Below are 12,742 nucleotides of genomic sequence, written 5' to 3'. Positions count from 1 at the left end.
GGAACAGCTAGCTTCACTGATTTTGCAAAGTGGCAAACATCTCCACAGAACTTGTAAAGCCTGCAGCGGTGGATCCTCCCCTAAAGTGGAGGAGAATTATACCACGGCTTTTCAGCACCTCAAAAAATAAAATGATAATAACACAATGTAATTATCATTGTATTTCTCCATGGTGTAGCCAATTTGGGGCAGGCTGGGCTTGGCTGCCATCACAGCCAACAGAGGAGGAGTAGTGGGCTCTCTCTTAAGAACACATGATGGTTTCGCTGTCCATCTTGGGCCGTCAAACAGCCATGTGCGCTTAGCATGTTCTCCACCTGCCTGTATTGCACAGCCTGGGTGGAGAACATGCACAGGCTGCCAGTGTCTGTCTGAGCACCGACCAATCACGATGCTGCTGTCATGCTGGTGACAGCAGCCGTCGTGATTGAACAGGCGCCCCCCCGCGCCTAGGGGAGGGGCGCCCTTAGTTGCGCCACGGGGCTGAGCCTCCTTCGGGGCCCCTGTCTAAGGAAGGGGTTGGCTGGTGAAATGAAACCTTGCAGAAACGAAACTTACACAGTGAAATGAAACCTTGAAGAAAACGAAACTTAGTGGGTATTTAAGGCTGTGCCCTGGGGGGTTTCATTCTCTTTGTCCCCTCGGACCACAGCCTGACTACTGGAGCGTCGTTGATGTGGAGAAAAGGTTTCCTATTGGCGGTGGCGGAGGTAGCAGGCTGAGTTGGAGGGGGCCATGGCGTAGTGTATTACTAGTTAAGTTTATTATATTTGTTTTCTTTCATATTATGTAGGTTTTCAGTTGTTTTATGTTCCGTGGCAGCACCGTCGTGTGGGGTTCTGCCGTTACCATTAGCAATGGGCGTGAGGTACGGGCATGGGTTTATGTGGTCATGCGGTAGTAAGAGCGGCTAAATACAAGTTCTGTTCATTTCGTCTTGTTAAAATGAAAAGCGCAAACACTTGTCTGCCTTGCAGCTTTTGTGTCCCGTCAGAGACATTGTTACATTAAAATCCTCACGGCTGATTTCTGTTTGGTAGGAGTACCATGCCAGCATATGCACGTCTGGGGGTTCAATATACTAAAAAAGCAAGCAATCAGATGGTGCATGAAGGGCAGGTGGCTCATACAGCTGCATGATCGAGCAGGTCTCAATATTGGTGACAATGCAAATACGCTCCTAAATTGATAATTACGAGTTTCTCCCTTGCACATTCCTCAACTTTGGTAGGGAGTAAACAGCCCCGGGAAATGCCTTGCTGGTTTTCTCGCTGATTCGAGACACAAAGCACATGGCAGTCTCTCAATGTGCAGGACCACTTTTAAAATGTAACGTGAGAAGTTGGGAAGAAAGTACCTTTTATGGGACGTGGTATCTGTTCGGTTTGGATGAATTTGAAATACAAGCGCGTATTTTGCTTGAATTCATATTCTGTTGTCAGAAAGGGAAACGAAGTATGACCTTGCACTGCCGGGGCTGGATACTTTCATGGTGGTTTAGTTGTGTTTCCTGTGCGGGGAGTTTGGAGAGCTGTGATCACGTCGGGATTGTTCCTGCAGCAGGAACAGCCCCATTCAACTTGCTATCCATATTTATATACTTTCCACACACTTCGTGTGTTAATGTCTGTTCCTGAAGATTCCTCACATCATTATGTAATTGTGGAGCAATAAAGATACATTTCCATGCAAGAATGTTAAGCTTGTATAATGATTGAGAATTGATGTGTTTTACAACAGATGTGCTTGCTGCAATGATTCGCGATGTCACTAAAGGTCTGTGGCAGTAGTTGCATACATTATGTATTTTAACAAGGTGAATGCTACATGAAGTAGCAGACGCTGTTGCAGCAGAGTGATCCTAGATGCTGCGTGCACCGACATGACGCTTCTTCAGATCAGGGAGTAGTTCAATGATCTGGTCTTGAGTGATCGCTGTGGGTTTATTAGTCAGTGGTTGCATTCTCTGGCCATTTATAGCCTTGTGATTTTGTAGTTTGTTTTGCATTTGCTGTGTACGAAGATCTATCATGCAGTCAGTACTGTTTTGAAAGTGCATGCCGAAAATGCATGGTAATTATTGTTTTATTTTTCACATCTAACAGCATACCCGTATTTCTATGTTCAAACCATGCGTTCCATGTGCAGGCTAAGCTGAAGTTCTGCGCTGTACTAAGTACTCACTCTTCATATTATTAAATGCATATGTATACATGCAGCATTTTTGGTGCATATGATGTAAACCTGTGGTCAATATTTAATGCAGTAGTTGCGTACATTCTGTATTTTAACAAGGTGTGTGCTGTATGAAGTAGCGGATGATATTTGCAGCAGAGTGATCGGCTTTGCTGCATGCTAGATGCTGCGTGCACCGACATGACGCTTCTTCAGATCAGGGAGTATTTTACTGATCTGGTCTGGAGTGCTCGCTGTGGCTTTATCAGTCAGTGGTTGCATTCTCTGGCCATTTTTAGCCTTGTGATTTTGTAGTTGGTTTTCCATTTGCCTTTACGGAGATCTAACATGCAATTGGTACTGTTTTGGAACTGCACGCAATAAATGCCTGGTCCATTATTGTTTATTGACGCATCTAACAGCATACACATATTTCTAAGTTCACAACATGTGTTTTATGCGCAGGCTGTTTTTGCAATAGGACGCCTTATGCCCTAGATATAAAGAAGATGCTATGTATTGATTTATAAAACAGACGCCACCCGTGCCTAGGGGAGGGGCGCCAGTTAATGGAGTTGCATGCTTTTTGATAATGGCCGTGAATGTTCCGCTCTGTCGGTGGACGAGTGGGCAGGAAGAGCATGCAAGGGGCCTGAAGTGGCAGCAGTTGACCGTGAGCGAGTGGAGGGGCCGGGAGGCGGAGCTATCTACAGCTTCAGCGTCAGTGACTAAACTAGCTTCCATGGCAGAGGGCTTTTGAGGGGAGCTCAGGCCAGTGCATACTCCTGTCACTGGCTGTCCTCCTTGGGCAGTGACCAAAGAACTCCGGGAGGGTCCACTCCTCAGACAGATGAGAAGTTTAGGGAGGATGAGCAAATGACTTGCATTAATTATAATCTCCTTCTGAGCTTCTCTGTACCAATGGTTTTAGTATTATTAAACTTTTGTTATTTATCTTGTTGCTACTGCTAAGTATTCCAGCTATGCTGTTGGGCAGCTGGTTTTTCACTGCTGCCAAGTATTCTAGCTATGATGTTGGGCATCTGGCTTTTCGGCATCAGTTTCTACAGAGTCAATTTTACCAAAAAAGTTTGTTGGGTCAGTGTTAACCTATGTTAAATGATTCACAAACCGAAGCACATTTATTTTTAAAACGAAGCCTGACTTTCAAAATTATTTATGTAACTTTATACATATAGTAATTTTTGTCGCCAGTTGAGCTGGTCAGATACCTCTGACCAGAGGCGCAACTGGAGCTAAGAGTAAAACTGCAGGGGCTCTAAGAAAGGGTGCAAAACCCCAACAAAGCCTCGTTAATAAATAAATGGTCTATTAGAGCGCTGGGAAGTACTCAGGTGCGGCGGCAATAAGACGGTCTCCAGCCTGGGAAGCTGTCTCATCCAGGCGGACATACAGGACAGGGGGGGCTGAAACCCTTGGAGCCCAATAGGCGTTGCGCGCCTGCCTCTGACTATATTGCTCTAGGTGTAAAAGCTGCTCCTACATTATGGCAACGGTGGTTTCTGCGGCCACTTTACTTAGGTAACACAGCTTCGGGCCTTGGCTCACTGTAACATAAATAAATAAATAAATAAATAAATCAGCGCATAGCAGCGGGTGCGCCAGGTGGGACCAGGGAGTATACACAGGGGCTGCATGTGTATGTGTGGCATGAATTTACAGTATCCCTGCGTTTTACCATCACTATACTGGGCGCAGTATTAAATGCATGCGCGACGATCTGGAGCTTGGTATGAAGCATGTCTTCATCCCGGGACACTTAAGGTTTCTCCTTGCCCATTCATCTTGAACTGAATAACGGCAGGGGAAGGCTGCGCAGCGGAAATAATAAGTGGGGCAGGATACTTTTCCCACAAAAGGCGCCAGGTACTATGGTGTTTAGGTTTGTGCAGGAATGTTTGTTTTGTCCTCCAGTTAACAGTATGGTTTGAATTTTCTCTTGCCGGTATGAGGCCCTCGCTAGGATGGCGGCAGCAAGGTCCCAAGAAGGTAACAGGCATTTTCCGAGTGGGTGTGGCCAGCCGGCAGAGGAAGACGCTCAAGTCCATCAAAGGCAGCACTCCTGGTATCGGATGCACCAAGGGCATCGGTTGGTATCAAGCTCCATAATGCGATGTACTGAGGCCAAGGTGCTAGGTATTAATGTATGTGCCTCCTGATCACACAGTACCATTTTATGTCAAAGCCCCCAGGATGGGCTGAAACTAGCATTACAATCGCGCATGTTTCGCAGGTATTGTGGCAAGTCAGCACACTGCCGGTGGGCAAGGCGGAAAACTGCAACTGCAGTACAGTATATTGTGTACATTGTTTGGACAGAACATTTCAAAGGCGGTTGGCAGTTTAAATGTAACCTTAGTTACTTCTCCAAGGGGGAGAATGTGGTGGCACAGCAGCCTCGGCTGCTAACTTGAGAGCCAGTTGGAACTGCAATCATTCGGCCCCAGGGAACCCCCGTGTGTTCTTGGTATATTTAAAAGGAAATAACTCACAGATTCAGTCTCAGGCAGGACGCAGCAGGGTCTTACAGGATCCGGGATGGCAGTCTAGACAGTCCGGTCTAGGTTCACTCTGCTTTTCACCCTTCCAAGGTTGAGGTAATGCCGGCTAATGGGTAATTAACCCCAGGAGTGACGGTTTTGTTTAAAAGCCCAATTACTCAGGTGTAGATGTGCTACTTCTGTTCAAAACAATTGGCCCTGGGGAAAGAATGCATAAAAAAAAGCACTTTTCAATAATAGGTAGCGATTTATTTGGGATATAATCCACAGGTTATGTGGGGAATAGTCCACAGTTCTTGGTAAGGACTCTTCATCTATTCACAGGCAACAGGAATTGCTGAGGAATCAATAAACATTAGGGTGGCTTTTCTATATTGCAAAGCATGGATATGCACAGTGCTGTTCCTTCTTTTCTGTTAAGTGTCAGAAATAACATTTACATCTACAAAGTTTCTCTCCCCCTTTCAAATTGTCAGCAGGACCGGCTTGCTGGTGGTCCTCGACTGTACTGCCCTATCCTGAGAATATGGACTGAGAAGATTTGTGGGGAAGGCTACCTGTGTTCAGGTACCTTGGAGGGCCAGTGCGCTATGCGGTGCCCTGGATTTCAAGCAATGCAAATGCATGCTGTAGCGCATTGTGGCCTGCCGGCACAAGGAGCACAGCAGAGTGGTCAAGAGTATGGGCAACTTAAGGCTATGTGTAACTGTACTGACAATTTATTTTCTTAGTGCCTTTGACATGGGAATGTCGCTAGAGGTTGATGCTATGGTTTAGGTACTTCAGAGGGCCGGTGTTCTATGTGGTGCCCTGGATTGCAAGTAATGCCGGCACAATATGCGCAGCAGAGAGTTCAAGAGTATGGACAACTTAATTTATGCTTTAATGTGATGACAATTTGGTGTGCAACACAATACAAATCATGCTGGCATTGGGGAAGAGATATGTTGTAACGCACCCCAGCAACGAGTGGTGAGTTATATTGGCATAATCCACAGGCAAAAAGGGGTTTCTAGTAATCTATAAATGCTAGGATGGCTTTACTAAAGGGCCAAGCATTGTTATGCAGAGTGCTGTTTGCTCTTTTGTTTACGTGTCAGCAGTCCCTAATGAATACTAATGGTGCGCAGCGCGAGTAAGACGGAGTGGCCTGTGGGAAGGAAATGCTTTTAAAGCCTCATCCCACTTACCAGTGCACACCTATGGGCCTGTATTTCACTGCCAAGAAATATATCTGCAAAGTGTTACTTTCCACTTTTTAAGTATCAGTAATTCTTAGTGAGGGCTGGTGGTGTGCGTAGCACTTAACATGGAGTGGGCCTTCGTAACCATACACATTTAAAAGACCAACAACAATCTGAGGGGGTTGCGGTTTATTTGTGGCATAATACACAACTAATTGAGGTGCTTAAGAAATCCATCTATGGTATGGTGACTTCATTCAATGGCCAAGGTTTTATAAGCACAGTTACATATTGTTCTTATTGCGGGCTGGCAGTTTTAGTAACGACCAATAGCGTGCTATGCAACTAACTTTTGGTAGGCCGCGGGTTCTACACTGGCCGGTGGCATAATGCACAAATAATTGAGGTGCTTAAAAATTCATATATGGTATGGTGGCTTCATTCAATGGCCAACGTTTTTATAAGCAGAGTTATATATTTTCTTTTACAGGTTGGCAGTTTTAGTAAGGACCAATAGCGTGCTACACAACTAACTTTCTGTAGGCCGCAGGTGGTACACCAGCTGGTGAAGATAGCTTTCTCTGACTTCCTTTCTTAATTTTACATTTTGGTTTCCTGGTGCCGTTAAAAGGAAATCCACTAATGGCTAACATTCTGGGGGCTGGGGTCCTTGGGGTTCCATTATAGCTGTCTGTTACTGCCAACAGACAAATAAGCAGGGAAATTTGGGGCCAGGGTCTCACTCTTGGGTTGGGGCTTCAGAGCCATGAACGGGGGGGAGACGGATAATCTGACTATGGGATTACTGATAGTTCTCCTGGGTATTAAGCTTTTAGCTTAGGGGTTAATTATGCCAGCGGTATGGGCTGGTGGGGGGCTCCCGTCCAAGCGGAACAATTAAACAACTTGGTAGCAAGTCCAACAATAGGCACAATTGTCTCTACTCGTCTACTCAGGAATTTGGCATGGTTCTGTAAAAATATAACAGGCAGGTGTTATGGAGTACGGTCAGCGTCTGCGGGGGGAGGGTGAGTACGCCGGGGAGCGTATCACCCTGTGGCGGAGCGCTGACAGTTAACAACAAAGAAGGATGCACAACAATGGAGGTGCAGCCATTCAATGGACCCCAGGAGGGGGTAGATTCCACGTGTGCAGTGGGTCGGCAGGGAGGAGGGACTGACCTGCCGGTAGTCCTGGACTCTACTGCCCTAACCCACAACGTATGGACTGAGTAGAATCTTGGGGAGGAGGCCTGTGTTCAGGTACCCCGGTGGGCCGGTGCGGTATGCGGTGCCCTGGATGTCAAGAAGTGTAACTGTTGGCTGTAGCGCATTGGGGCCTGCCGGCGCAATGTGCTCAGCAGAGTGGAACATTGGTGGCCGAGACGGTTAAGTTCAAATGTATGGCCAAGTTCTAATGTACTGCCGAGTTAAAAAGTTAAAGTGTAAAGTTCAAAGGTACGGCCAAGTTGTTCTAGTGTATGGCAGAGTTAAAATTAAAGTGTAATGCTTTGCCTAATTCACTTACTGCCGTTGACATGTTGATGAAGCTAAAGTGTGATGCTGTGAATAATTGTTATATATCCAAAAAGGATACGTTTCTTTGGTAATAGTCTGTGGTAAATTACTTGGTTTGAAGTAAATAAAAAGCTACGCCATAGACAACATACCCTGATTCTGAGAGTTCTTGGGCGTAGCGGGTGGTAAGGTGACAGAATTTGGGGTGGAGGGAATGTCACGTTGTGCGCATACTATGAACAGGCGCCCCCCGCGCCTAGGGGAGGGGCGCCCTTAGTTGCGCCACGGGGCTGAGCCTCCTTCGGGGCCCCTGTCTAAGGAAGGGGTTGGCTGGTGAAATGAAACCTTGCAGAAACGAAACTTACACAGTGAAATGAAACCTTGAAGAAAACGAAACTTAGTGGGTATTTAAGGCTGTGCCCTGGGGGGTTTCATTCTCTTTGTCCCCTCGGACCACAGCCTGACTACTGGAGCGTCGTTGACCACCCACCCACCCGGCAGATGAGAAGGCTTCACGGAGTCTGAGCGCTGACAGTTAACAACAAAGAAGGATGCACAACAATGGAGGTGCAGCCATTCGATGGACCCCAGGAGGGGGTAGATTCCACGTGTGCAGTGGGTCGGCAGGGAGGAGGGACTGACCTGCCGGTAGTCCTGGACTCTACTGCCCTAACCCACAACGTATGGACTGAGTAGAATCTTGGGGAGGAGGCCTGTGTTCAGGTACCCCGGTGGGCCGGTGCGGTATGCGGTGCCCTGGATGTCAAGAAGTGTAACTGTTGGCTGTAGCGCATTGGGGCCTGCCGGCGCAATGTGCTCAGCAGAGTGGAACATTGGTGGCCGAGACGGTTAAGTTCAAATGTATGGCCAAGTTCTAATGTACTGCCGAGTTAAAAAGTTAAAGTGTAAAGTTCAAAGGTACGGCCAAGTTGTTCTAGTGTATGGCAGAGTTAAAATTAAAGTGTAATGCTTTGCCTAATTCACTTACTGCCGTTGACATGTTGATGAAGCTAAAGTGTGATGCTGTGAATAATTGTTATATATCCAAAAAGGATACGTTTCTTTGGTAATAGTCTGTGGTAAATTACTTGGTTTGAAGTAAATAAAAAGCTACGCCATAGACAACATACCCTGATTCTGAGAGTTCTTGGGCGTAGCGGGTGGTAAGGTGACAGAATTTGGGGTGGAGGGAATGTCACGTTGTGCGCATACTATGGCTTAGGGGAGCATGTGTCATTCCTGCTTCCGGGAAGAGAAGCTGAAGAGAGATGACGGAGGGGAGACGCCGGCTGTGACGAGGGAAATGTAATCTATCTTTTTCAGACCCCGCCCGCTACCCCTGATCCATGCCAGCCACCAATGGAAGCCTGGCGCAGACCGTAGTATATGATACAGGTAAGTCCAGCTGGGTCTCTAAGCCCATACATTAAACCAATGAAAAGAGGGGAATGAGTGGGTTGAGGTTCAGACGAAGCAATAAATCTGAGCCCAAGGTTTTGACCTCCCATGTAGGGCTAAAGACATCAAATGAAAAGTCTTGCTGTCTTTACAGGCTTGGAGGCTTAATATACGCTCAGTTAAATGTGGCCATTGCTGAGGCGAGGCACTAAACATCAAGCAAAGACATGTATGAGTTTGAAAGAAGCAGGCTTTGAAATGTCCACCCCCGTGCACTGTAAAGAAGTCATTGAATGAAAACAGTCACGATTGAAGAATTATCCGTTTTTATTTAAATCACAAGGTCCGAAATGCTAACCCTATGTTTATTATCTGCATCAAACAACCACTACACCTATGCTGTGTTGCGTGACTATGATTATTGTTGAACAAGTTGGTGCAATCGTTCTGATTCAGGAATGGGGAGTGCTTTTGTTCGGCGCTTACTTCGGAGGAAGTCACCTTGTCCATTTCTCACTGTGAATGATTGAAACTTATATGAATGAATGCATTGTTTTCTGTTTCTATTTGGGTGTTTGCTGCGGACTCTGGAAGTTTATTTCTCTGCTTTCGTTGCAGGTGTATGAAATTGACGCTAAATATAATATCACCATGAATCAAAAAGCCCTTAAAAATATTGTATCTCTGCCCGCCCATTTTAATTATGACTCCGTTTCGGACCCGTTGTGACTAGTTCAGTAATCCTGCCAGATGCTGACCGATGGAGACTCCTCCGAAATAGGCCTCTGCGTTACATGTGTTAATGTGACGGCCATTAATATTATGTTCAGTGACAGGCAGAACTCCACAGCTGCTTAACAAGGGGGCGAAGCGCGAAGCGAATAGCAGGTCCAGACACCCTCTGGTGAATCTCAACAGCCCATCTGATGATCAATCCGGACTGTGGGAACATCAGTGCTCCTACATGCCATTTGTCGTAGATATGACCTGCTGTCACTGCTCCCCATACCTACGAACAAACATAAGGCAACTTATGTAGTTTATAATTATTTCATTGTCACGCTGCCTGCAAAACTCCTATGTACAAACCTTTACCTCCGAAGGAGTGACGCACATGGGAAGAGAGGGTTGCAGCTCCAGTGAGGAGCTTTGGACGTTGTTTGTTGCTACAGTCGTGACTGTGGGCGGCAATTTTTATTTTCCTCGTATAACTAGGGTGACCAGAAACCGGGACTTTTCGAAAAAATATAGAAAGGACTACAAATTTACATCAATAAAGTGGCAAAGAATGACAGCCCTCATCCTCTTAGAAACACAGAAAAAAACCCTAAGAAAATAAATAAAATGTAATTTGTAAAACCTCCATAATACTTGTTAATTAAATTGCTCACTCATAACAGCTGCTTACTAGCTCTGCTTTGGAACACCTAAAAAGTGCCTCTCACTGTTTTCTGTTTACCCTCTAAAAAAAACGGGACATGAGCCACTTTTACCGAAATCTGCCAGGACAACTGTTGAAAAACCAGGACGGTTCGGGCAAATCCGGGACTCCTCATCACCCTATGTATAACTCTTTAGGGGGTTCGGAGTTGTACCTGGCTCCACTCGCGTTGGAAGCCGTCTTGAGTCGGCTACCTTCACTAATTTAAATTGTTTATGTGTTGTCTTCCTCACTTTTAAATCAAACTTCAAACTTTATGGCCTCCTTAGTAGATACATTGCCATCTTTCGCTCTGCGTTATCCAAACTTTATAGTTATTGAAGATCCCAAACTCCACTTTGAGGATGAACTGGTCACTAATTGAGAGGCCCTTCAGTTTGTTCAACTGGTTCGTGCCACTACTCATAGCCTGGGATACACATTGGACCCTATTTTTTCAAATTCAACCTGTTTAGTGGTGGATCCTCCCTGGGGGTGGCGTAGTGAGCAAAAAACGATGGATTAAACCCAGATCTTTGTGACTGAGGGTGAATGTTTGCATTGTTCAGCATTCCGTCCATCATTTGTTCTTTTTGCTTTACTTTAGTTCTGGCAGTGAGTCATCCTATACTGAATGACTGCAGATTCTGCTAATTCTCAACTGGAATTGTGAATAATGGGTGCACTTGATGAAATTTCACCCTTGGTAGATCACACTATGAGAAGAGCCAAGCTCTCTGGAGAATGATTCTTCGATGAGCTACTTGTTTTTAAAAAGATTGCAAATGCTTATGACGGGTCCAGTGTAGAAATTTGAATCCCACTCACAAGGACAACAATCGAGTGGCCCTGAAGGAATATGATAGAAACCTTGGGGCTACCCACTGTGAATTCTATGCTGTAGGGGCAACATTCTTCTCGAGAACTCTTTTCAATAGTGAAATCACTATCTTCCCTCGATCATGTCTACTCCTCCTCTCCACCATCTGAGGAACTCTGTAATGCTGGAATTCTGTTATTTTCTAATAAAGTCTCTTCCATCTATTCCACCTTTCCTGAGACAGCAAGCGATGCTCCTTATCTCAAGCTAAGGTTTAAACCCGCAGGTGACAGTGTGGGGCTCCCTATTTTTAAACCTATCACAACTGAAGAATTGGTTTCACTTTTGACAGCTGTCAAATCAGGTGCACCTACCGACTCTGCATCACCCGCTATCCTGGCACGACTGACAGATGTAATATTACCCATGCTGTGTGATCTACTTAATGGTTCTTTTTAGTTGGGCCAGATTCCACAGACCTGGAAATATGCCACCCTAGTTCCGCTTCTAAGCCAGAAAACTTCAGGCCCATTTAATTTCTTCCCTTTTCTCGAACATGGAAAGGAAGCATATTAACCAACAGTTCTCGATTTTTATTGAGGCAAAGGATCTTCTCCATAGGACTCAATCAGGTTTTCGTCCCAATTACAGAACAGAGTTTGGGTTACTACTTGCCTCTGAATCCATCCAGTAAGTTGTTGATGGGGTTAACACTGCAGCTTTGCTAATGCTGGATGTTAGACCTGGCACCTTGGCGTAAGTCTCCCTTCCACTTTTTTGCTGATGTGCCTCAGATGGTTTGCTGGTGTTCGATGCTCAGGGCACTGCGCCACGGCCAATCCGTGCAAGTGCTCCCAATGTAAAGTGTATGTGTAATTGATTTCCATGATTGGCTTATTTGGTTTACTGTCAGTCCCCAGTAAAGTGCACGAGGAGTGCCGGGGCTTGTAGATACAAATGCTGCTAGTGGGCCTGCAGCGCTGGTTGCGCCACCCACAGAAGCGGCCTCGTAAGATATGACTCAGTTCCGCCACCGCAGACCCAACGTACAGTCCCGTACTGTCACGCTGACTGCACAAGTGCCCACACTTGCCAGTCACTGAACCTTCCCTCACCTCCATGTCAGTCGCCCCTGTGGTAGGCCTACGGGCAGGGTGCATTGAAGCGTAAGGTAGGACAAGCCTAGAGTGTGGCCTGCCCTCATAGTGAATTACCGCCCTTTTCGTTCTTCACTGTGGAAGGGCTACCGGTTCTTAGGCCAAGATGAGCTGTCAGAACTATTACACGCTATAGTCCCGGCAGGCTCAGGGAACACGGTAGCATGTCGAGTTTAGTATGCCTGAACTCAGAATAATAAAATACTTCCTTTAATGAGGTTTATTTTAATATCCTGGGTTTGCAAATGCTACTTTTAGAAAGTTAGCCTTTGCTCGCCTAACTATTTAGCCCGCCTCTGCCTGGATGTGTATCTGTTGTCTGGGTTTGTGTGAGTGACAGGGCTGGGAGATTCCCGGGGACAGTTGGGACACCCAGGTGGTGAATAGGGTGCTTACCCCAGGATGGGTGGGCGGAGTAGTCCTTGACTCTGAGTAGGATTGTGCTCCTCCACCACAATGCTGGCTCCACCTCCTGCGGAGCGTCTGATGTCTCTGCCCTGCACTCTGAAAGAAGACGGCAGCTTCCTGTAAACAAAGTACTCCAAAACC

At 46.2% G+C, this 12,742-nt stretch overlaps 1 long non-coding RNA gene across 2 annotated transcripts; it reads left to right on the top strand.

The window, feature by feature from the left end:
• The first annotated feature begins 622 nt into the window (after positions 1 to 622).
• Positions 623 to 8,525, top strand: LOC144829339 (uncharacterized). Of its 2 annotated transcripts, none has more exons than XR_013610635.1 (4): positions 623 to 754; positions 1,997 to 2,073; positions 4,149 to 4,285; positions 5,177 to 8,525. It is a non-coding gene; the product is annotated as an uncharacterized LOC144829339 (long non-coding RNA). The 2 variants fall into 2 exon arrangements; XR_013610634.1 differs by having other exon boundaries at positions 5,174 to 8,525.
• The last annotated feature ends 4,217 nt before the right edge of the window (positions 8,526 to 12,742 follow it).

The sequence above is a fragment of the Lissotriton helveticus genome, chromosome 4_1 (assembly GCF_964261635.1).
Source record: "Lissotriton helveticus chromosome 4_1, aLisHel1.1, whole genome shotgun sequence".
Lineage (NCBI taxonomy): Eukaryota > Metazoa > Chordata > Amphibia > Caudata > Salamandridae > Lissotriton > Lissotriton helveticus.
Note: the sequence above shows the minus strand (reverse complement) of the source record. Positions and strands in the feature narration are given on the sequence as shown.